The sequence below is a fragment of the Mustela erminea genome, chromosome 7, assembly GCF_009829155.1.
Source record: "Mustela erminea isolate mMusErm1 chromosome 7, mMusErm1.Pri, whole genome shotgun sequence".
Taxonomy (NCBI): Eukaryota; Metazoa; Chordata; class Mammalia; order Carnivora; family Mustelidae; genus Mustela; species Mustela erminea.
Window position 1 is genome coordinate 76,073,927 of NC_045620.1, and position 26,102 is coordinate 76,100,028.

General features: G+C 43.7%; 2 long non-coding RNA genes across 2 annotated transcripts; one reads left to right on the plus strand and one right to left on the minus strand.

Annotated features, from left to right (window-relative positions):
• Positions 1-2,100: 2,100 nt before the first annotated feature.
• LOC116595604 lies at positions 2,101-16,080 on the plus strand. The gene is made up of 3 exons (XR_004287763.1): positions 2,101-2,165; positions 4,493-4,618; positions 16,017-16,080. It is a non-coding gene; the product is annotated as an uncharacterized LOC116595604 (long non-coding RNA).
• LOC116595603 lies at positions 2,917-7,449 on the minus strand. The gene is made up of 3 exons (XR_004287762.1): positions 7,397-7,449; positions 4,274-4,400; positions 2,917-3,517 (listed from the first exon to the last, which is right to left on the minus strand). It is a non-coding gene; the product is annotated as an uncharacterized LOC116595603 (long non-coding RNA).
• Positions 16,081-26,102: the final 10,022 nt, after the last annotated feature.

Below are 26,102 nucleotides of genomic sequence, written 5' to 3' on the forward strand. Positions count from 1 at the left end.
AGAGACTGAGCAAAGCTTGTCAACAGCAGCTTTGACAACAGCTCCAATAAAAGCATCAATGATTGCAATGATTCTCATCATCAATGAGAGCAATGATTTCAAAGCCCAATACAAGTTGTCCAAATGGCATCTGGAATTAAAGAGGGCTTAACAGTGAAAACTCGCTCTGCATCTCCTCCACCACCCCACCCCTTCCTCAGAACTGTATAGAAAGTCAACTACCCCCCCACCCCAGTCCAGTTCCGCCACACAGTGTTAGCAAGCAAAGTGCAGAGCAGGTCACAGTATTTCTAATTCAGATTAATGACCCCATTCAGCCTTGTCTCCTTAGCAGGAAATTAGAAAGTGTAGGAAGGAGCAAATAGTGATTCATAATGCGTGACTCTGGGTATTGGCAGTTGTGCTTGTTAAAAGCTAAGATATTGTTTTGATATAAAATAATTGAGTCTGACTTATTTATGGGATAAAGTGTTCTCCATAATGCCAGGTCCCTCTTGTAAAGCCAGCTGGTTCCATGCCCACGTGTTCTTGAAGGACGGGAGAAGTGCCCTCTGCCCGGTTTGTGTTTGTGGCAGCTCTGTGGGAAACTGCCCGTTATGGTCATGGTCTGGTGGGGTGCTGTACTTCTCCTACACTCTGCTTTTGCTTCTGTGCCTCTTCTTCCTCCCCTGGGCCAGCTCTTCCACTTTGACCTAATCCTGGCCTTTCATTCTCCAATCTCGTCGTCCACTTCTTCAGGGACCTTCTTTAATAAGGGGGCTTTGTCAACCATTTGCATAACAGAGTCATGACCTTTTTTTCCAAACCTTTTTCCCCTACTCCCTAACACACACTCACTTCGATTTGATTCACATAGACTTGTGTCTAAGATCAGACCCCTTGTGGACCTCGTGTAAATTCCATTCCTTCCCTACATCCCCCCGGACAGCCATGCATATCCGTCATTTCCCTCCTACGGAGACATAGGAGTAAAAGCTCTCCCTTTTTTCCTCTTTGGATTCAGCCCTTTTCTTCCACTTGCACACTCAGTATACAAACTTGGTTCAGGCTCTTGTTTCAGAGGAAGAAATGATTTCTTTAAATGACAATCATGTGGAGCTCAGTCCCTGGGCATGTCCAATAAACCTTACCCTGGGGGGATGCATTCTTTGTGTCTGTCCTCCGGGGGTGTGTCTACTCAGCTCACACACCAAAGTCACGTGGATGAGAACTGAGAAAAGTTGGATGAGCTTTAGAAATAAGTGCAACTGAGAAGTCATTTCCAAACTTGGATGTGTAGACTCTCCTGGGGAGCTTTTAAAAGATGCAAATTCCTATTAAATCTGAATTTCATCTCCTACCATTCCCTCTCTTACACAGCCTCCTTCTGCCTCCTGTCTCCTCAGTTCTCCTTGAATACACTGAGCACATTTCTGCCTCAGAGCCTTCATACTTGCTAATTCCCTGTTGGAACTCTCTTCACCTACACATCCACACGTGGCTTGTTCTCTGCCCTGATGGATACTGTCTCCTCAGAGAGGTGAACACCTCACTAAGATAGCATCCCTCCATCTGCCCACCTTTTTTTTGTCTTTCTTTGGACCTCCGGTCACATTATATATTTGTTATTTCTGGTTGGTTGTCCCTTCTAGATAGTGAGCTCTGTGAGGGCCGAGATTTCTTCTTCTTAGGTTACAGCTTTATCCTTGGAATGAAAAAAGAAGCTTCCCATACAGTAGACACGCCAGCAATGTCTGCTGAATCAGTGTATAAAAGATGACTCAGAGAAGCTGAGTTAATCCAGGAAGACTTGTTCTAAAACAGTGGCTCTTAAAGTATGGGCTCAGAATGAGCAGCCTCAGCATCAATTGAGAAATTATTAGAAGAGCAAATTCTTGGGCCTCCTAGGGGTTCCTCTAAGTCACAAAGTGGGAGATGGCCATGTATGTTTCAGCAGGTCCTGGGGGGGTCTCTCAGGCTGCCTAAAGCTTGTAAACTACTGCTCTGAGACATTGATTTGGTCCCATGTTCTGTTTGGCATGTTTGGCATAATTATCAAGGCCAAACGAAATCTGTGGCCCTCCTTGACATTTGCACTCATCTTAGACTATTCCCGAATTGTTTCAGGTGCATTGGATTAGGAACTGGCTTGTCATGGTGGCCCTCAAGCGTTCAGGAAGAGCTCAGTATGTATCTGTCAGCAGGTTAATTTTGTACTATTCCTTGGATATTCATAAATTACATAAGGGAAGAGAAAATTTATATTATTTTACTTAGAGTTAAGACAATATATATTTTATTAGAATATAGAAAAGACATTGCTTAAAAACACTTGTAGGTTGGTTTTGCCTCATTGTTTAATTACTTAGTAAGAAAGTATTAAAGTAGTAGGAACATGGGCTTACGGGTAAGATTTGGGCTGGATCAGGCTTTAATTTGGTAAAATGGGCAATAATACCTGCCTTAAAAATGAGTATCACTGACACACGGTGGGTACTCACAGTAGTTATTAATAGTGATAATAATAACTGGCATTTTAAACGTATAATATGTAATGTTTGTTATGCTGGTGTGTGTGTATAATTATGTTCAGACAGAAAGATGACAGTGAAAAGTGAATTTTAGAACAGTGGTTCTCACAAAGTGGTCCTAAGACCAGCAGCAGCAGTGCAACCTGGAAATTGTTAGAAATGCCCATTTCTGGGCCTCACCCAGACCTACTGAAATGACTGTCCCCGTGGGTCTGCAACTGTTGTAATAAGCCACCTAAGGACTCTGATGCATGCTTCTCTTTGGGAGCCCTGCTCTAAAATCACACATGTGCACGTGCGTGCGCACACACACACACACACACACACCCTCCCTGTGGGGTGCCTTTTTGGGGAAATAACGCAATAACACATGGAAGAACCAGGGTAGTCAACAGCTAGAGAACTCCTGCAGAGAGACAAGTGAACAGAATCTGAGTCATCTGAATTCGGAAAAGAGACCCAGTTCACGGTTTCTGTATTCAGCCCATTCCGTGGACTAGCTTCCTGACAGGTCTTTGAAAAATGAGGTCCCCACGAACAGAACAGCCGTCTCTCCCTTGAATGTTTCCCTGGCTGCAGCAATTAAACCGCCGAGCAGGAAACTGGACCTGACGTTCTGTTAACCCTTTGTCAGCTGAAGCCCCCAGGTGATCTGTCTCACTGGAGAGATTTTCTTCTCAACTTCTCTCCCCCCACGGCACCACAATGGGAAAAGCTCCTAAACCATCACCTGGTCGAGTTTTTTTGAGTTTTGAGTTTCGTTTCCATGTCTGTGTAATTGAAACAGCCAGGTCAAAGGTCAGCAGAGGGGAAAGGCCATTACAAACTAAATGTGGCTGCTGCATCTCCTTGTGCTTCTCCTTGGTGTCATGAAGACAAATAGCAATCGAAAAGAAAAGAAGTTCTCCCAATGACGCTCTCCTTTCTCATCAGCCTCTGAGCATTTCTTAACAAAGTAGGCTCAGCCCCCTACGAGCCTGATGGTCTTCAGCCTGAGCAGAGCCTCCCTGGAAATGACCAGAATAGCGTCGATGGGTTCATCTGTCTGAGCACTTTTGTCCTGGCGTCCTTAAGCTCAGGTCTTTGCCCCAGCCCAAGTCCTCCCTCTTACCACTTAATGACAATATCAGACAAACACATGGCCTTCAGGGCCAGGCAGGACTGGGCCACTGGGCCATCACTTCTTGGTGACAGTGGTGTGTCTCCCCCTTTGTCTTTTTTTTTTTTAATTTTATTTATTTATTTGACAAAGAGAGAGAGATCACAAGTAGGCAGAGAGGCAGGCAGAGAGAGAGAAGGGGAAGCAGGCTTCCTGCCGAGCAGAGAGCCTGATGCAGAGCTCGATCCCAGGCAGAAAGCCTGATGTGGGACTCGATCCCAGGATCCTGAGATCATGACCTGAGTGAAAGAAGAGGCTTACCCCACAGGTACCCCTTCCCCTTTGTCTTTTAAGAACATCCATTTTCTTATTGTCCAAATACGCCTGATAGATTTACTCTGTAAATTTTTGATTCTAGACTGGCATTTCCCACCATTTACCATGGGATTTCTCAGCCAATTTGATGTGAATTTAAGCAAAATGTAATTTGTTTTTTTTAAGCCACATGCATTAGAACCAGTTACTCTTTATTATGGAAAGACAGTCCTGCCTTCCCGTTTCTCCATTTCTGAAATTGAGGAGTTTTTTATTTTGGTGAACAAAATGGGGCCACCCCAAAATATCCAAATATGTCTCTTTAGAGATGAGAATCCCCCGTACTCACCCGAAGCTGTTTTGTGAGGTCTTTCTTGTTAAAAGCATAGTGTTTTGCTTGCCAGATGCCCAACGGCTTTTTTGGATGATTCGATATTATTTTCAAATATGAGTTTTAGTCATGTAAAGCATGAAAACTGAAATAGAAATATAAGAGGTAGAGATATCTGATTTTACAGTAAAATGAAGATTTATTAATCAAATTTGGATTTCTACTCTGTTGATGCAGATGATAGAAGAAAGAATTGGACTCCTGCTTTTAAATGAAAATATGTGTATACACCAGCCAATATGGACCCACTTCTGTCGCGTAAGGGCTCAATGAATACGATTTCTCTTCTCCTCTCCCTGTCAGGTGAACGATATCCCTTCCACATGCCAAGAGATAGCCATGCTAAAGAGTGGACAGGAATCAAAACTGTGGTCAGTGATTTCCCACGTTGGCCTGTGGATATCTACAGGCAGGGTGGGCAGGCAGGGTTGGCGGGAAGGTTAGCAGAGTATCTGCAAAACTCTTAAATTCATATGTTTGTGCTCTGTGCATTGCACAGAGATGGATTCAACACTATCTTTCACAGAGTTCCTATTCTTTCTCAAATACTCATGTACACAGTATTACAGAAATAAAACACATATTTGTCTATAATCATACAAAATGAATTGTAATTTTTTGGACATGCTGCATTTTTCCCAACTGCTATCAAGGGATGTCTGAGGAATTTTTTGAGTTCAAGATTTCCTCATATTCACAAACAGGGAGCATTGCTATTCGATAGCATATGGCTGAAGGGGCTTCCCAGGGCTTCCCAGGTATGGTCCCAAGACTCTGCGATACCATTTAAAGTGCAGATTGCCTGGCCCCATCCCTGGCAGTCAGGATTAGGATTCCCAAGGGGAACTGGAAATCTGTCTTTTAAACAAATTTCCCAATGCAAGTTTTTCCCATGCATTGGCACCGGAGAACCATGGGCTTAAGGGAAAACCTTCATACCACCAGGAATCAACTTCAGAAGGTCAAAGCTTTGTGTTTTCAGTTTCACCTGAAGATGGAATCTGTCCTTCCTCTTTAAATCCTTGCATACGGTCCAGAGACTTGTTAGAATATCTATCAATCATGTCAGATAGTCTATTGACAGTTTGAAAGCACGGTATCCCTGCTGGAACTCTCAAACAGCAAGAAAAAAAATGGTTTTGGATCATCTACAGATGTGGCTTAGTCACATGACTGTTTGCCTGGATCGGTGTGCACTGAAATGCCACGTAAATGAAATTACAGTGGGCAGAGGAGCTCGGATCTGAAATCATTAGTGACTCCTGGGGGCATTCACCTGATTTGTGTGTATTTAAATATAATCTTCAATAAAATTAGGAAACCTTTACCACCATCTGTGTTGCCATAGCAAAGTGCAGGCGCAGCAAATATCTGGCCTATGTGTTAACACCCCCTCTCCAGCTGCATGGTGGCTGGACATGTCTAATCAATTCCAGCAGTCCTTTCCCTTGAACCAAGATAGCTATGCCTCAAAGTCCCCTGCCCCAGGTGACTGTTAGCAGATGGGATGACGGGACAATGAAATCTATTTGCTGCATCACGATGGACAAAGGTATAGGCTCTGCAGTCAAATGGGATTGGAAAGCTCAAACCCCAGTTTTGCCACGTGGAAGCTGTGGGACCCAGAGCAGGAGAAGTCAGCTGTGGAGATACTACAGCAGTCTCATTGTCCTTTGCAGGAGCAGGGTGATGGTCTCGTTTTACAGGATTGTGACAGAAAGAACCCAGGTGACTTGCTTGGTGTTCCTGGTTCACACTGCGTATTCGATACAGTTTAGGTGCTATGAATTTTAAATACAGCTGGAAAAGAAGCTGGAGTGATGAACACAAGGGGAGAAGAGCCCATTTTGAGAGACAGCTTGGGTTCTATAAGAAGCATGGAGAACTTTATAGCAAAGTGCATCCTTCCTGCAACCCCTTCTCTGGGATGATGGCTTATATGGCCCACATTTATTGAGAGCTTAATAAATTCCAGAAAGCGTCCTAAGCACTTTATGAGGAGTAACTAATTTAATCCTCACAAGAACCCTGTGAAGTCGATGTTCTTATCACCAATTTATAGATGAGGCACCTGAGGCATAAAGAGGTGCAGTAACTGACCAGGGAGGCAGTTAGGCCTGTGCTATTCACAGTGAGCACCCCCCACCCCCACCCCCCCTTCCCCCACCTCCCCGGCCCAAAGCAAACTCTTAGGCCCCACCCTTAAGTCCCCTATCCCTAAACCCTGTGGGTGGGCCCAGAAGTCTTTGTTTTCACAACCCCTCCTGGTGATTCTAGGTTCCTTACCCTGACAGATGGAGGAGCAAGGGTGAACCTGTGACCAACCTGGGGGCAGCCAGAGGGAATTAGAGAAGCCGTATCCTGTTAAGGACCTGTGGATGCCTTTCCACAGACTTTTCATTCCCATCTGTATCTCTTCCAGTTAGCATCCTGGAATTCTGCATGACTTTTTTTCCTATTTAGGAGGAAGATTGGTTGGTTTGTGCTATTGTGTAGGAACTAGTGTGAAAAGCACCCAAGTCTCTTTGAAATCCCTGCTCTCCTTACTTTATGCAAAGGCGAGTTCCTGCATTTCCCCCTCTGTGCACCCTTGCCTTCTCCCTGTCCTTCAGTTCGGCTCAATAACTTCTGACCATCAAGGAAGGTATCAAGGGGCGCCTGGGTGGCTCAGTGGGTTAAAGCCTCTGCCTTTGGCTCGGGTCGTGATCGGGGTCTTGGGATCGAGCCCCTCATTGGGCTCTCTGCTCAGCTGGGAGCCCGCTTCCTCCTCTCTCTCTGCCTGCCTCTCTGCCTACTTGTGATCTCTGTCTGTCCAATAAATAAATAAAATCTTAAAAAAAAAAAAAGAAGGTTTCGAGCCCTCTCTGCTACATGAATTCGAAAGGGCCTTAGTTGGAGGCCTGCAGCACATATTAGAAATTACAATAAAAATCCAAATGTGTTAAGAAGTCCAGTGCTAAGGATTGCCCAGTCACTGCTTCACTGAATCTTTGTAAAGATCTTAATATGGCTCCCATTGTTACCCACCCCCCACCCCTACCACCCATCCCTGAACCCCATGCGCAGGAGAACACTACTCACCCTTAGCTTTGGGAGGGATCTCACCTGCCCAGCACGTGAGCCACGGGGCCAGGATTCAACTCTAGGTCTGTCTGACACCCAAACCACTCTCTTAGCCACACACTTTATGAGGAAAGATGGATGGAAATCTGAGGCCACTGACGTCACGAAGGTGGAAAAGCCAGAACCCAGCTAGAGAGCAACTGGCTGCTGGGATTTAGGGACTTTTCCTGGTGATTTCATCCTGATCTGCTTTTAGCTCCAGCACATGAGCATGAACCCCAGAAAGCTGTCTAGCTCGTGTTTGTTGCCTGGGTTCCATCCGACAGCTCTTTAGCTTCAGAAAGACAGGGGAAACTGCGTGGACCTGTGTCCTTTGTGGGATGTCCTTGTGGAGTGCTCTGGGGAGCCCATCTCATGACCCTCCTGTGAGCTGGGAGATGAGGGAGGAGCTATCCCAAAAGACCGCGTGTCCTTCCCCAGTGACCTTTGGGGGTAATGTGCACTTTGGGGAAAGAGGGAAGATGGAAAGGGATTCTCTTTGAGCCTGAGCAGGTTGGCTCATGCCTGTGTGTTGCTTTCCTGCCACCTCTCTCACGGATTTGTTGGCTTCCGCCAACACAGTCTGGAAATACAGGAATACCCCGTCACAACACATTAAAAAGGACATAATGAAACCCAGCCATGGGTTGCCCTGTATTTCTGGAATGCAGCCAGCCCTGCTTTCTCTCGTGTTGGCCATATAGACCTTCCCTAGCTTGCCTTTTGCTTCTCCGACTCCAGTCTCCTTCACTACAGTATTTTAGCGCCCTGTGTTCATTCCAGACTTTCTTTTTCTAACAACCAACATTGGACCTTCATCCCCAGGCCTCACTCTCAGCCTGCTCTGTGAATGCTTATGAAGTTGGTCCCGGGGCCCATGCGCCCCATCTGTGGTGGGGGCTGTCACAGAGTTCTAGCGCTGTGCCAGAGCAGGGAGTTGGAGGGTGGGGGATCAAATACCTTGTGGCGTGGAAATTTCCCAGCTCCCAAGATCTGGACAGTGGATCTGAAACTTCAGAGTAGTTAAGAATCTACTGGGGATTTTGTTAAAATGCAGATCCTCAAGTCCCTTCTCCCTGAACTCTGACTCAGTAGGCTTGAGGTAGAGCCCAGGAATCTGCATTTTAATGAACAGCTGGAGAGTTCCTATGCTTCACTTTGGAGAATAGAGGTTTGCTAGAGACATGGTGGTGCCAGACCATATCACACTCAGCCTTTGGTTAGTAGGAGACCTGAGAGAGTTTGGGGGTTGGGTTGGGGGGCTGTTGGGGGGCCAGGGCTGGGGAGCAGTGGTGCCAAACTGATGCCCAAGCTGGGAGCATCAGACAGTACTGTGGGAGTCAGGGGAACAAGATGGCGATGGGCATCTTCATACTCTTCCTCCCCTTCTGTCCTTTTCTCACCACCTTCTCTTCCAAAAGGAATTTCTTCACAGGATCTCTTACAAGGAAACTCCATTATATATAAAACAGCTGTCAACAAAGCTTTGCCAGTGGGTCTGAGGGAGTCTGGAGGGCTCCAAGCTGACCTCTCTTCTATTTCCTCCCCTGAGGAAGCACCTAAGGTAGACTCATGGACACTTCAGGATACCTTCAGGATTCCTTTGAAAACAGCCTTAATCTAGCCCCCATTTTACAGATGAAGAAGCTGAGACCCAGAAAAGTGAAGTGACCCGCACAGAGCTGGCTAGAGACATACCTGGATGACTACCGGACTCTCAGGCCACTGAGATTTTCCAGACAGCTCATTAGAACACCAGCAACCAGTGTGGGGCCCCTAGGAGTTCTCGGGGACGGAGGGTGAGCTGTGGCCTCATAAATGAGGTTAGGCAAACCTGGATATAGCCTAGTTAAGCAGGTTTCTTTACTGCAGGATTTCACAGCCTCCTGAATATTCTAATGGGAGCTGTGAATCGCCAGGAAAGGTCATGGAGGCAGAATTTTCCAAACTCATTTAATAACACACACTTTCTCCTCCTTTGTAATGCATCAGTGTTTCAGTGGATACTATTGTAAGGAGTCCTGCTTGGGGGATTGCTCTCATATACTATCCTTGCCCTGAGGACAGCCAGGTACGGTCCATAGTCACCAAACACTAGAATCTTCTGAGGGTTATCCATCCCATAGGCTTGCTCTGGACCAGCCATCTCTGACAGCTCAGGGGCCGCACCTGGGCTCCAGGTGCACCAATGAGACCCATTCCATGAGAAGGAAGCCACAGGCCAGGAACATTTGTCAGCCGGCTGACAGAGTGGGTGTCAGGCCTACTGCTGGATGCAGAAATTTGGCTCCCGGAATCACTTCACCTAAAGGACAGCATTGAGGACATGAGGAGGGCATGATTAGCTCAGCGTCCCGGTGAAGACACCAGGATCGCTATGGGCGAGGATGGAGCCAGGGAAGTGCCACCAAGGAGGCAGTTATGGGGAGCACTCACCAGCCACCTGCTCCTGGAGCAGACATGGTACCAGGGAAATCCGCAAAGCCAAGAGGTGCGGGGGCCTCCGTCAGGAGTCAGGCCCGAACTGACTAGTTAGTCCAAGGGACATTACGCTGGCAGCTGAGCCTTTTCTGCCCTTTTTTGAAGCTGTAGCTGTGATTTGTGGACATTTGCAGTCCATCCTTTGAAGGCTACCTACAAGTGAGCAATGTAGGTTCTGTCTGCAGATGAGTCAGAGACTTGGCAAGGAAAGGAGGCTAGAGAAGAAGCAGGCACTGAATCAGAGTCTGGGAAAATGGAAAGGGTGGTTCAAACCAACCGTGATTATTAGATCCCTGTCATATAACCTTAGTTCTGAAGCCGACCACCCAGCGAGCATTCCCAGGGAGGGCAACTGCGAAGGAGGGTGCTTCTCATGGCTGGATATTTGCAGGGTGGGGTGTCCTGCAAGCCCTGGGCCCAGGGTAGGCCGAAAGGCCTTTAGCCCAGGTTAACCTTTATGGCGGAAAATTCAGCAAGCCCACTAAGTTCCCATGTCCTGCCTAGTAATCACGCACTGAAGAAGATTTGGTTCCAGGTCTGATTTTATCTTACTCTTTAATTTTTTGCATGATTGAGAAATAAATACATGTCCATTATTAGTGAAAGGCACCAGTGTGTATGGTTATGAGCAAAGTCCTCAGAAATTGAGTTTGAGCCCAGAACTCAGAAGCTGTATGATTTGGGGCATGTCCTTTACCATTTCCTGTTTTGTAAAATGAGAACAATGATGATATCTGGCCCCAAGTGGTTGTCATGAGGATTCAATGAGACAATTTATATATTGTTCTTAGCAAAGTCTCTGACATGTAGTAAGCACTTAGATTTTAGCTATTATTATAATTGTCATAATTACCAACCCAGATGATCTGTTAAAAAATGTTTTAGTATATTCCCTTTCAATCTCCTAATAATTTAATCCTGCATTTATATTTTTAAATAGGTAGGATCACATTAGACCTATGTAATGCTGGGTCCTGCTTTTTTTAATCGATTTTTGTCCTATGTGCTGAGTTTCTAATGGGTAGAGATAAGGGGGCCGGTTTGGGAGTAAGAAGTACTGGGTTAGAATTAAGCTTTACCACTTACAGACCCAGCTGTATGTTTGTTTTTTTTTTTAAGATTCTATTTATTTATTTATTTGACACAGAGATAAAGAGCAGAAACAAGAGGAGTGGCAGGCAGAGGGAGAGAGAGGAACAGGCTCCCTGAAGGGCAGGGAGCCTGATGCAGGGCTTGAACCCAGGATCCTGGGATCATGACCTGAGCCGAAGGCAGACACTTAACAGACTGAGCCACCCATGCACCCCTGGGAAGTCTGTTTAAACATGCTGAGACTCAGTTTATCAGCTAGTGTGATCATTGAGTTCCTTCACAATTGGTTATGGTAAGGGAACTGGGTTAACTATAGGTGTTAGTTAAGCTGACCTATGAGCCTGGTGTCCAGAGCAGCTGGTTCTATTGTTTGCCAACTGTTTTTTCAGGAACCCCAAGGGTTCCAAAGAGGCACCCTTGGGATCAGCAAGTGGGAGAGGGCTGCGCAACACTCTGTGTCTGCTTATCTCCATGGTTCAGCCCTTCCAACTGTCAGCTGCAAATAGAGCCCCTCACTTATTGAAACTTACATGCAATTTTATTTGAAGACTGTCATGGTGCTTAAAAGCAAATTTGAGTATTGTTGCTTTAGAGAATGATACCTAAGCCGGGTCCATTCCAGTGGGAATATTCCGCATATTATAATACTTCGAGAGGGTTAGATATCACTGCAATTAATAGCAGCATGCAGGAAATATGACTAGAATTGCTTGAAAAGGCTCTGCATCCTACTAACTGTTATTAATGGAGGAGGCTTCTCCACTATGGAGCTACTTATCTGGGCTGAGACATTGTAATCAGTATAGAGGTCTGTTACCGTAGCTATCATTGTTTGCCCTGCATGCCTCTTGTGGCAACGAAACCCCTAATTTCACTCGGGAGCCCTTTCTGAGTGCTTTAGGGTGAGCATAGGACATAAGGCCAACTAATTAGAATACACAATCCACCCAGCCACAGTAAACGGTTTAGGTGTGACACATGATTAGGTCAGCCAGAGTACATGCTGGGATTTGTACTGGAATTATTGGGAATATTGGGATCCCTAAAAGTGAAGTGAATCTAGAGCTGCCGGTGACCACTTTGCTAATGCCTGAGGAGGCCGCACCTTAAAATGAAGCTGAGACCAAAAAGGCAGAGCTAAGAAATGGTGCTATATTTCTGAGGACATTGTCTAAACTCCTGGACCCGACAATGCCTGGAGTCAGTTTGCCCCTTGAACTTCCTGTCTATGTAAATTTCCTTTGTGGTTTAAGTGTGAGATGAGTTTCTGTCTGTTCCATCTGAGAGTCACAGTCCAATCATTGCATGAATCTTGCTGATGGATGTTAGAGTGGGGCCCTTCCTAGGGGAGCAAACAATATGGAGAGTTGCTACAGAGCTGTGGAGGCCACTTGAAGCCACTGGACCCCTGATGGGGGACAGGAAGGGTAGAGCACGAAAGAGGAGGGAGGTGAGGGGAAAACTACTTCCCACTGTTACCCTGAGATGTGAATACCTGTCCTTTGAATGCCTCACTCCTGGGTATCTAACCCCCTGGACGCATTCTGCATCCATTTCCTTGCACATCACTGAAGAGCCATCTAACACGGTATCAGAAACGCCTTGTAGGGCTCAGAGATTGGGGCTGTGAGCACCAGCGAGGGTAGGAAGTGGAGAGTGGACTGGCCGGAGGGTGCTCTGGGCAGGACGGACGGACAGCAAAAGAGCACTAGAGCCTGGAGGAGATTGTAGATGGGAGAACAGTGATGCTACTCCTGGATCAGAGACAGACAACTCCCAGAGGCAGAGAAGATCCGGGGAAGCAATGTCACAAAATGTCAGAAGTCCCTTCGCATTGGGATCCGTGCCTGTCTTTCAAATCTGGCTGGTTGATTAAATCTGTCTTGTGATAAAAGGGTCAGGCAAACCTCTAGTCACCAGAATTCAGCACTTAAAGGTTATTAGTATTTCTAAAGCTGACAGGTCTGAGTCTGTGTTCTGAGTTGTGCACTCCCCGTATGTTAAAACAATTAAAAATCAGTCCCATGTGCCCTATTCCATTCCCCACCCGACCCCCCCAAGAGGGTGGTATTAAAAACCTAGTTCACACACATCAGCCTCAAATTTCTTTTCACCTACTGCCATTTTACTGTCCCAAGTGAGAGCAAGCAAGGGTAATCAAGTTCCTGGCAGGAAATGGTTTTCTTCCGTGAATAGCCAGAGTATTCCTGAGTCGCTGTTGCTGAGAGAGGGGCAGGCTGGGCTATATATCATCTGAATGGTGGGCTGGGCCAAGCAGCTGGTTCTTCACGGAGGCTATCACTTATTTCCATGGTTCCCAATGGCAGCTTCAATAAGATCTTGGGGGAAGGATAACCGGGAATAGAATCAATGTTGCAGCTGAAATAAATGCAAATAAAAATCTGCAAGATCACCTGTCCAGGAGCAGTGCGTGAAAGCAAACATGCTTTCTGTTAATAGACTGGCCGGTTGTAGGAGGGTGATCCCATTGTTAGAAACTGCCTATTGTCACAGTCCTGATACGGTAACGACTTCTTTTCTTCCCTCTGAAGCTGGATAAATCAGAGACCAAAAATATCCTTAACATAAATCATCCTATTCCAGCATTTGACAGCCTCTGTCTCAAACTCAATTAGTCACTGGGCACAAGGAAAGCCGAGATCATCACAGATTCACACATGTTTAATGGATAAAGCACGACTGGGGAGAGATTTCTTCCATTTAATCTCTGCTGTTCGATGTTCGTTAGTAGATCACATGGCTATTAAAATAAATAGGATGGTAGAAGTTTCTTTTGGGCAGGGTAAAGCAGATGTGTTCTATTTAAAAAGATTGAATGAATTATATCCCAGAGAGATATAAAAGAGGCAGAGCAAATGAAAGAGTCCCAGGAGGATATCAAGGGCATTTAATCAAAAAGCTTGTCTCATTGCCTAGATGAGGACCCTTTTGACCAGGGAGCTTATCTCTGAACCTGGGAATCTGAGCACTGGCACAAAACCGGACCTTTAGGATATCAAAATCTGGTTCAGATACTTCCGGAGAAAGTGCTAGACAAAAGACATGGTTTCACTGGGACTAGAAAACTTGAACTGCTTGGATCATTACTACTAATCCTGTTCAGCGATTCTCTAGGTGGTGATGTCTCCACTTCCTGTGTCCTCTTGCAGTAAGAGTGATTGTCATCATTTTATTATACTAAGTGGGGTTTATCGTGGTTTCTGCATGCCGTGCTGCTGACTGGTTCCAGGCTGGAGACGTGAATACAAATCAGGTCTGGGAATCAGTTTTAGACAGTACCTTTCTCTTTAACAATTCAGAATATTTACCTAATGCCTTGTAATTGCTTTGCTTGTCTAGGTCAGCATTGTCTGGTTTTGCTTCCTTTTTTTTTTTTTTTTAATTTATTTATTTACTTTTAGTAATCTTGACACCCAATGTGGGGCTCCAACTCACCACACTGAGATCAAGAGTTGCATATTCTTCTGAGCCACCCAGGCACCTCCTTTCTTCTGTTCTTAAATTTGAAAGCGAAGAGACAATGTTTATCCATCGTTGAGGGTAATGTTGTATAAAAAGAGGCTCATAAGGGCACCTGGGTGGCTCAGGCTGTTGAGTGTCCAACTCTTGATTTTGGCTCAGGTCCTGGAGCTCAGGGCTGTGAGATGGAGCCCTGCATCAGGCTCCACAATGGGCATGGAGCCTGCTTTAGATTCTCTCTCTCTCTCCCTGTGCCCGCCATTCCTCCACCCCTGCTCTCTTGGTCAATAAAGAAAAAATAGAGGTCCTTAGAACTATAAAAATCCTCCTCATGGGTTTTTAAGGTTGTTCTGAGAAGTCACACTGGTGGGTAAGTGCAAGAATCACTCCTTTTTAATATGGAAATACCAAGACCCATGAGGTTAAACAGTTAATGCCAGATTGTCTGAATCTCAGGCCTGACTCCTGGCCAGCTAATGTGGCCCAGCTAAGTAGCTGGAAGTGGATTAGATTTTGCAGGGTCAAGGCTAGGCCTGTGAGTTCCTATCAGGGCCCATAGGGGACCCCAGGAACCCAGAGGAGACCAAAAACAACGTCTGTAGTGGAAATCTTGATGATGGAAGAAGATGTTTAAGCATCATGTTTACAGGGGCTAAAAACAAGGATTAAATTCAGAGGTCAGAGTCAAAAATCAAAATTGAGAAGAAGATGGATCTGAGTACAGCAAGCTGGAAATGCTCAGGATCGGGGACAATCGTCTGACACTGCAGCTTGGCAGGGTCTGGGTGGTAGGGCTTACTGAAGGACCAGGACTGGCTCTCCTGGAAGCAAGTCCTTGGCAGAGCCTTTCTTTTACAGGATTTTTATGTGCCTACCCAAACTCAGGAAGGCTTGTCATTTGAGATCTAACAAGTTGAGGTACAAAAAAAGAGATAAGAAAATCAGGTACTAAAGTTATTCTCTTTCTTGTTCTTATAAGTATTTTAGATTTGGCAAGATGGAAGACAGGTTAAATAAATCACTTGGCTAGATCAAATTGACTTTCTGTTTCTGAGTCCTTTTAGTCATGTATTTATTTTAGCCAAGGTTATTTGTTCATGGTTTTCTCTAAAAGTATCCATAAGAATTCCTGTATATAAAGAACTGGGACATCAGTATCAATGCATGGTCCATTTGTGCTGCCATTTTATTGGCTAATAGTGGCCTGAGGGACATCCACAATGTGATATCTCTTCCTTCCCTCACACCCATCTTAGTGCTCCCAGTCTTAAAGATCTGAACTTCATTAGAACATCCAACGGGGGGTGGGGTCAAACTTTCCTCCACCCTTCTACGGTCTCAGTTTGGGACTGACATAATAGAAAAACAGGAGAAACATATGAATTTTATGTATATATGAATAAAAACTATCACAAGAAAAACGAAGATCCAAAGAAGTGGTTCTATACTAGGTTGAACAAAGAGAAGGACTTATGGAAGGATACTATAATACATGGGGAGACTAGAGGAAAATAAGAGTTATTTTAACAAAGGTTTGTTTTTTCAGATTTCTCTTGGCCTTGACTCCCTGTCCCTGGAGATGAGAATATTTCTTCCTTTGGTACAGAGAGGGCAGCTTTCACATGGGAATTTTATTACCTGTTTGCAGGAAGGAAAAATGAAGGTTGGGGTGTCTTTCTTGTACCTACTGTTTCTCAAGTGCCCTTACTCAAAATAGTCAATATGGTAGCATGTTCTGAACTCCTTTATACCCAAACTTAAAAATATATATATATTTCCTGCTAGTTCTGTTTGGGGGGTATCAAGTTTATTATTCTTTGCAAGAAGCCAAAGATTTCCTTCTTTTGTACTAAAGCAACTGAAAAGTCCCCAGAAGGTGATATAGAGCTTGATTCGTAGACCCCCATCCCCATGTGAATGTTGAAGGAAGATCGAAGCCAGTGAAATCAGGAGGCTTGAGAACCTTGAGGTGAAACAAGAGGTCCTTGGAGTCTCCAGTAGTTCAAAGCAAATCTCAGTTCTTTGATAGATAGAATGACCTATGTATCCCCGTTTTCCTGGAAGCTTCCTGGCATTTGCACTGGAATTACCACATGCTGGGATACCCCTCAGCCCCAGAAAAACTGGGACCACTGGTCACTCTATTGGAAGACTGCAGTGTTGGCCCATCTCAGATGTCCTAGGCATCTCTACATCTCTTCTCTTCCATGTTCCTAAGTTGCTTTGGAAGCTGGTCCTTATCTGTATGTTACTGGTTAACCTCCTAAAAGTCTTGGCTTGAAATTTATGAGTGAAGTTTGGTAACACCTCTTCTTGGGCTCCAGAGCTCCTGCAAAGAGACTTGTCTTGGTCACTGCTGTAAGCCTGGTACCTCTTTATGGACTCAATGGCTCATGTAATTCACATACTTGTGCGCATGAAGCTGAAAAATGAATATTTGTTGTCCTTTCTGGCTTGTGGCATTTGAAGCAAGTATGGCCATCTTTTCTTCTAAAAAATGGGGATAATACTCACATTAACCCCATAGAGTTGTTTTAAGAATTAAGTAAGTTAGTACAGGAAAAGTGCTTAGAACGGGGAGCAGCACAGAGTATATGCTAAATAAATATTAGAAAAAAAAAAAAAAGAAAAAAGTGACATAATAGCAGAGAAATACAGGTTCTTGGTAGAATTGTCCTTGACATCCTCATTTGCCAATTCCTGTGGCCCAGGGCTTTCAGGCTGTAAAGCAAACATATTGAAAGTTAATATGAAAGTAATTCAGAATTAGTGAAGGTTTGCCCAAGGAAACCTAACCTGGGAGTCAGGCGGCCTAGTTCCCCTACCACTTAACTGAAGCTGTAGCCTCATACCCTTAGGAAACCAGTAAACTGTGCCCATAATCAGCAGACCATCAAAACTACAAATTGGTGCGGTAGCCCGTGGGTGAGGCTTCGACCACCAGAGGGAGCTAAAGGAACAAATCACTGAAAACCCAACTCAAAACTGGATTGGTTGCCTCGGAAATTTTTTAAGTGTTCAGGTAAGCAGAAGTCTAAAAGATCATGCAACTGACCTTAAGGGTTAATTCAGCTGTAAGAAGGAAGGAAGTTAGAGGCAGATGTTGATATTTTCTCCAGGCAGAGAGCCAAGAGTTAATAGTGTAGAGATGGGTCTGTGGTGCCCATCTCTTGCTGGAAAAAGCCAGGGTGCTTAATCCCAGGAGTTTACAGAAGCTCATAGCAGTGGGGAAAGAATGTCACCATAGTAAGCAGGGCTTGAGGTAGGTTTTAGGAGGTGGAGAATAAAGATCTTGGAACCCAACACTGAGATGAGAGCAGGTAAGGATACCTCAGTCAGATTCAAGGTGGTTGTTGGTCGGGCCGGGTGTTACATGTTTGCACATTCCCGCATGCAGTAAAGGGGCTAGATTCTCCCAGAGAAGCCGTTCAGGGCTTCCATTCCAGGAGGGTAACAGGAGTATATGCAGGTAATAACTGATGAGGGTTCTAGCTCCAAGGGTATCAAGTAGCCAGGCCGGTCCCAGGAGCTCTGGGCTAAGGGCAACAAGACCAATCCTGGTAACACCTGTCTGGGTAGTACTGGGACTCCTAATCCACTGCCAGGCTTGAAGCGGGCTTTGGTTCTTCCTGGATCTAGGCTGGTCAGATCTTTTTTCGCTTTCTTACTTTTCTCAGAAGTTAAAATTCAAATTTCTAAGCTCATGTTTCCCAGTGCTAGAGGCCTTTCCCATCTCATTTACCGGCTTCTTTGCTTGCCAGTAGCCTAGAATCACCTTCCTACCATAGGGCCCATGCTCTACCCCCTCACCCCCACCCTATGGCAAAAGCAGCCTGCTGGGAGACAGAACATATGGGCTGAAAATAAGGTACTAAGTGGTTGAGTGCTACTCCTTCCAAAATCATTAAAAGTGAATGGTCAAATTTCATTGTGGAATATTTGCAAATAGCTTTTCTAAGGGGAAATTTAAAATACCCAAACAACTCTGGAATGGGAAGATGATCCAGGAAGATGGTGCTATTGGGAAGGGATTGTCATAAGGAGGCACTGAGACTTTTTTTTCATATAGGCTGCAAACTGATCAGGAGATTATATTTCTGGAGAGTGATTTTCTAAATGTTTCTTAAATGGCAATGTGACAGCATTATTTGATGAGCTGTGATTTCAAAGTTTCATTGTTTTGAAGGGCAGGACTCAGTTTTAACACACAATAGTCTGGTGTGTCTAGAGCAAAACATTCTAAGGTGTTTACGACACATTCTATGTAGAATCTAAATGATTGTTTAAATTGTAGAAAAATCAATGAATATCTTAGGTGGGTGTTTAACATGAAGTTCCTCTTCTTTATCTGTGTTTGGTAAACAAATGCTCCCCACATGCTCTTCACTGTTTTCTGGGTTGTCTGCCCTTTGCAGGCGGAAGGGAACTGAAAGTTGTAATGGGGCGCCATCTACTGGGGAAAGAGAACAATAGAGTAAAAAAAGATGTGATGGGGGGGATCTCATTTGCAGAGAAATGAATACTTACAGAAAAGAGAACTTGATGAAGATGTAAAAGCAAACATGGAAAAAAGAAGGGAAGTACATTTAGTTTACTCTGGAAAATTCTTTTTTGAACTCTAATGTCCTTCCTTTGATAGGATGCTGTGTTTTACATTAGGTCAAACATGAGTTGTCAGGAGAAACCCTCAGTCTATACTTAATACCCTGAAACTGTCAAAGGGCTGAGACCTCTGCTATCACCCAGTCCAATGCCCTCAGGTTCCACACGGGAAGCAGGGGCTCAGAGAGGAGAAGAGATGCTCCGGGTTCCCGGCTCCGTGTCCTCCCAGCATCCGGATGGTCTGCATTTAGATGACTGGCCGTTTGACTCAACATAATGACGGAAGAGATATCTAGAAATTATCCAGGGCCCAAACCATCCTCTCTCTTGCTTGCCAGACAGACTGTCAGAAATGTCATGATTAGAGTTGCTCCTTTGAGTGGAAACTAGTGCTTCTTCATTTGCCCTGTGTCTCCACAAACACCTTCACACACATAGGGTTTCTCTGATGAGCTGTTATTTCCCTGCTTATTAGAAAGTGACCAGCAGAGTTGCTGATTTAGATCTAATTCTAACCAAGAGAGGGTGATGGGGGGAGAGAGAGCCCTGTGAGAGTGACCATGGCATCCCAGAGGCAGTGAGAGCCCAGGAGGAAGGCTGAGTCTCATAAGGCATGTGCTCTGGGCTCCAGAGTTCTGAGAGAAGCACGTACTTGGAGGGAAGGTCATGCACAGGGGATGAAGAACTCTCAAAGCCTCAGAGGTGACTCTGTAAATGGAAATACACCCAATGACAAGTAATTAACTGGATGTTTGGGAAACCAGGGTGCTTCCATAGGAGCTCACCCATGAGTCCTGATTTCAAGAGAACACTTACAAAGGAAGGACAAAAGAAGTGCTTGAAGCCAGAGAGGAGAGGCAAGGCCTCGCTTGTAAGAAGTGCTTAGGGCAACAACAACCATAAAATGACTTTCAGAGTACGTCCTGCAAGGGGTGGGGTCATGCGTGTGGGTCTGCTGCTTGGAGAGATTCTTGTGTTCTGGCCAAGAAAATATATATATATATATATAAATCAGAGCTCCTCACTTGAGTTCACCTTCATGTTTTGTAACAAAGAATGATCTCTGGGTTGAAAAGCACAGAGCAAACACTGATGAAAGGGAAAGGAAGCCCAGCCTGGGGGAGCCGAGTATCTCTCAGATGGTACCAGGAACGCCTCTGGATGCTCCCAGTGCTCAGTGTTTTACCTGCGTGATCTCATTTAATTTGGCCAATAACTCTATTCCTCTATGGTTTCAGGCACTGTCTTATTTAGTTACTAGGAGCCTTATACTTAGGGAGGTGAAGTTAATTTGTTGAAGTTCCATGTCATTAGGAGGAGGGAAGAGGGAAGATCTGGTGGCTCCATCTGCAGCCGGAGAGCCGAGCTCCCCAGGGAGGTCAGGTCTTTGGACAGAGACACAGGACACCCCGGCTTCTGGGAGAACCTGCAGACGGGTAGTGGGGAATCCAGGGATGGGAAAATGGGTTTTTGGCTTTGAAGTTTGTTTTTGTTTTTGTTTTGTTTTGTTTTTTCCTAAAAAAGGAGACTAGACAGAGATTCTACAAACTTCAAAGTAGTGTGTTTGGGGTGAATGAGGGAAATCCTAATATAGACCACTGAAAGATTAGTTTAAACCCCTGGGAAAGGAAGCATTTGCTCCAAGCACCCCACAAGGGTTGTTTCAGAAAATACAGGGTCCTGCTCTGTGCCTTTTGCTTGGCGGACAGCCTGATAAACAGAGTCCCCCCCTCAAAGGAGTCGTGACCAGCAGGGGAGACAGGCACACAGGTGATCTCCACACTGTGGAGGCACCAGCTAGTGCAAGGTCAGCAGCACAGTGTGACGGGGGTTCTGGGGAGGCTCACACGTTGGCCTAGAGGCAGAGGGACAGGGAAGGATCCTGGGGCAATGCGTTCCTTTTCCTTTCATTGTAAAGCTTTTCTGAAGTAAATTTCTGTTACATTTCTAGATGAACTATATGACTATATAGCATTGCCTTTTTAAAAAGCCATAAATGGTCAAATATTGGCAATTTCATAGGTTCTGACCTAACCCAACGTCTGAGAAGTCCAACAGCAGGACAGACACGTGTTAGTATGGAAGGGGCCGGAGTTCTCTGCTCTGCATCTCCCCTCCCAGACTTTTCTCCCCAAGGCTGCCTCCTTCAACTCCTGGAACCCTTTTTAGCTATTTGTAGCTACTTATTGCCACCTACTATGTTTTGCTGTTGCTTCTTGACTTTCCATTTTGACACTCTGCATTGAATTTCTGTTATAAAGATAGGGCTTTAGCTGTGGTATGTTTCTACGATCATAAACGCCTGCATTCCTTCACACTTACACTGCTCTGTTACAATTTCTGGTGAAATCACTATGTTGGCGTTGTTGGGGTGGGGGGAGCCTGTTCCCTGCTCCTATGGTCTTCTTCCAGGAGGTGGGATTTCCCCTAAACATTCTGGGTTCTTTCTTGCCCTTCACTTGGTGATTACTCCCCTCTCTCTAGGGGAGAAGGAGCAGCTTCATCTGGATGGTAGATTAGGATCAGCCCTTTGTCCTTCTGCCCACTGGAAGCTCTTTGTTGCCAAGAAGCAAGCTTTGCCTGGAGCACTGCCCTGCCTGGGTGGGGAAATCTGCCTAATTCTGGGGTTCAAAGCCAATTTGGCTCTCAAAACAAAGTTACATTAGCCAAATAAACCTTTATCATGAAGAAGAAAAACAAAGTGATCTGAATTCCTACTTTTACTTATCAAATTATTTAAAACTTGGGTGGGGAAGAAGAGAAAGATTTATAAGGTTGCTCGGAAGGACCCTACAATTAAATTATAATTATGTACTTCTAAATTTATCCTTTTCCTGTAGAGCCCTCTCTTTTCTTTAAAGCTGTTGATTGGCTGTGTTTATTTATTCACTTAGCTCATCCCTAAAGGCCTGAGGTCTGAAAATTCTCTATCAAGTCATCTCTTCAGGTCATTTCTGCACACCCACCCTGCTCCATGTCCCTCTTTCGACCTTCCCTAACTCTCAGATTCCTCCTCCCCCTTATTCCTGTCCATCCTGTAGCTCTTGGCTCTCCACTCTCTGGGCCTGAAGCTCAGCTGTCACCCAGGGGCTCTCTGTACCAGCTCCCTGGGCATTTTCTTTGCTTCTCTCTGGTGTTGAATCCCATTTTTTTTTTTTTTTTTTAAATTTAGATGACATGACTTTCTATTTCTTGGTCTACATTCTACCCTCACACTTAACTAATGATTTTGCTGACTGAGGAATTCTGTGTTGGACAGAATTTCTCTTAGACTCTGAAGGCCCTGCTCCATTGTCTTCCAGGATCCTAGAGTTATGAAATTTCACAGGGATGGAAACCTGGTAGGTCTATTCAATTTAGAAACATATTCTCTGATGTTCTGGGAATTTTACTGCAGTCTTTCTTTTTTAAAATATTGATTTATTTGAGAGAGGGGAGGGGTGGGGGAGAGGGAGAGAGAATCTCAAGCAGACTCCATGCTGAATGTGGAGCCAGACACGGGGCTCAATCTCATGACCCTGAGATCATGACCTGAGCCCGAACCAAGAGTCAGATGCTTAGTCGACTGCACCACCCAAGTGCACCTGCCTTACTTCTTTTATGAGGTTCTGCTCTCTGTTTTCTCTGAACTCGTTGTCTACCCACCTATCCATGGAACTTCTGTTATTTTAATGTTTAACCATCTGGATTGATGCTCCAATTTTCTTGTCTTTTTTCTTATTTCCCATCTCTTTGCCATTTTGTTTTCTTTCTAGGACATTCCTAGACTTTGCCTTTAATACAGAGCATTGTATTCAATTCTCCTGGTTTTAGTTGACCTTCTTACTCCTCCCTCTTCTGTGTGTTGGGTCCCTTGAGTCCAGAGTCTGAGACCTGCCTCTTCTGTAGAAAGGAAACCACTTGTTGGTTCTTATCAGAAGAAAAAAAAAATTGTAAGTATGCAAGGTGATGAATATTAACTAGACTTACAACTATTTTGCAGTGTATAAAAATATGGACTCATTTATGTTGTATACCTGAAACTAATATAATGTTATATGTCATACCTCCATTTTTTTACATTACATTACGATTTTTTACATTACATAAAAAAATAAAAAGAGGAAGCCATTTGTCTCTCTCCATCGAAGGCAGCAGAGTGGGGGTGGCGGTGGACTTTGTAGCCTAGCTTCATGGGTTTAGGAAGGGGATTTAATTATGTCTTATATAAACTTTTGATCAGCACTCCAGTTTTCAGCCTTATTCCCTACCGTGGTCTTCAGAATTAATTGATGCTTCCAATTTCTTCAGAATTAATTGATGCCTCCAATTTGTGAGCCTTTCTGGAGATTTCTAGAGTGTAAGTATTCTATCCTGTCTTCTCCTACAGGCTTGGTTTTCAGTTTTCTTCAGTCTGCTAGGTCAAGGTGATGCTCAGGCACCTACTTTCCAACACCCAAAATTGTGTTGGCATCTTCCATTTGCTGTGCTCTCTTCTCCCATAATATTTGTCCCTGAAGGATTATGTCTTTTTAAAAAATTCTTTTATCACCATTTTATTGGGATTTTGGGGAGAGATAAAGGAGTATGTAATATTAGATACTTAAAAAGACCTCTCTCTTCCTCCTTCCTTCACTCCATCACTTGTTAGTTACAACTTTATTAAGATAAATTCATAAATCCTACAACTCACCCATTTACAGTTATTGTTAGTATATTCAGTTATTTTTAGTATATTCACAGATGCAACCATCACCGCAACCCATGTTAGAATGTTTTTGTCAACCCCAAAAGAAACCTGTACCCATTGGCAATCATGCTTATTTACCCCCAATCCCTCCAGCCCTAGACAACTACAAATCTACTTCCTGTATCCATGGATTTGTCTAATCTAGCCATTTTATATCGTGGAATGAGATAACATGTGGCCTTTTGTGACTGGCTTCTTTCACTTAGCATAGAGTTTTCAAGATTCATCCTTGTTGTAGCAGGATCAGAATTTTGTTTCTTTTTATCAATGAATAATATTCCATTATAATATTGGAATGGGATAATTCATTATCCAATAATATCAATATTATCCATCTAGATATACCACTTGTTATTATCTATCTTTTTTATTTTGACCATCCTGGTGGATGTGAAGTGACATCTTGTGGTTTTCATTTGCAATTTCCTGGTGGATAATATTATTGAGCATCTTTTCATGTGCCTATTGTCCATTTGTATGTCATCTTTGGAGAAATGTCTATTCAAACACTTAACCCATTTTTAAATTGGGTTACCTGTTTTTTTATTATTGAGGGGTGTGTATGTGTGTGCTTGTGCACACAGGCGCACATGTGTGTTAAATGCATTCTAGTCCCTTATCTGTTATATAATTTGCAAATATTTTCTTCCATTCTGTGTGTTGTCTTTTTACTTTTTTTGTGGTGTTCTTTTGCAGTACAAAATATGCCCAATTTACCTTTTTTTCCTTCAACTGTTTGTGCTTTTGGTGTGATAGGATGAGTTATGAAGTATTCCCTTCTCTTCTGTTCTTTGAAAGCATCTGTAATGATTTGGGATTATTCTTGTTTACTTTTTCTTTTTTAAAAGTTTTTTTTTTAAATTCCAGTTAGCTAACATACAGTGTAATGTTAGTTTCAGGTGTACAACATAGTGATTCAACACTTCCACACAACACAAGTGCACTCTTCAATCCCCATGACCTATTTCACCCATCCCCCTATCCCTCTCTCCTCTGGTAACCATCAGTTTGTTCTCTATAATTAAGGTCTGTTTCTTGATTTGCCTCTCTCTCTCTCTTTCCTCCATTGATTGTTTTGTTTCTTACATTCCACATATGAGTAAAATCACATGGTATTTGTCTTTCTCTGATTGGCTTATTTGGCTCAGCATTATGCTCTCTAGCTCCATCCATGTCATTGCAAATGGCAAGATTTCATTCATTTTTATGGTATGAGTAAATATGAGTAATATTACATCATATTTATCTCTCTATATATGATGTATATATGTATATATATATATGATGTATATATGAGGAAGATGTGAGATAGATCTAGATAGATCTATCTATCTCACATCTTCCTCATTCATTCATCAGTCAATGGACACTGGGCTGTTCCCATAATTAGTCTATTGTAGATAAGGCTGCTATAAACCCTGGCAGTGCCATGTATCCCTTTAAACATTAGGGTACATCTATCTGTTTGAATTTGTATTTTCCTATTCTTTGGGTAAGTACCTAGTAGTGCAATATCTGGATTGTAGGATAGTTCTATTTTTAACTTTTTGAGGAAACTCCATACTGTTTTCCAAGTAGCTGTACCAGTTTGCATTTCCACCAACTGTGTGAGAGGGTTCCTTTTTCCCCTGCATCTTTATCAATACCTATTAGTTCTTATGTTGTTGATTTTAGCCATTCTGATGGATGTGAAGGGATATCTCATTGTAGTTTTGATCTGTATGTATTTCCCTGATGACCAATGATGTTGAGCATCTTTTCATGTGTGTGTTGGCCATCTCTATGTCTTGTTTGGAAAATGTCTATCCATGTCTTCTGCCCATTTTTAATTGGATTATTCATTTGAGTATTGAATTTTATAAATTCTTTATATATTATGAATACTAATCATTTATCAGATTTGTCATTTGCAAATATCTTCTCCCATTCCATAGGTTGTCTTTTAGTTTTGTTGATTGTTTCCCTTGCTGTGCAGAAGATTTTGTTTTGATGAAGTCCCAACAATTTTCTTTGGCTTTTGTTTCCCTTGCCTCAGGAGACATAACTAGAAGAAAGTTGCTACAACTGATGTCAGAGAAGTTACTGCCTGTGTTCTCCTCTAAGATTTTTATGGTTTCAGGTCTCATACTTAGGTCTTTAATCAATTTTCAATTTATTTTTTGTTTGTTGTAATAAAATGGTCCAGTTTCATTCTTTTGCAACAGCACCATTTGTTAAAGAGACTTTTCCCCATTGGATAGTCTTTTCCCATTTGCTGAATATTAATTGACCATATAGTTATGGGTTCATTCCTGGCTTTCT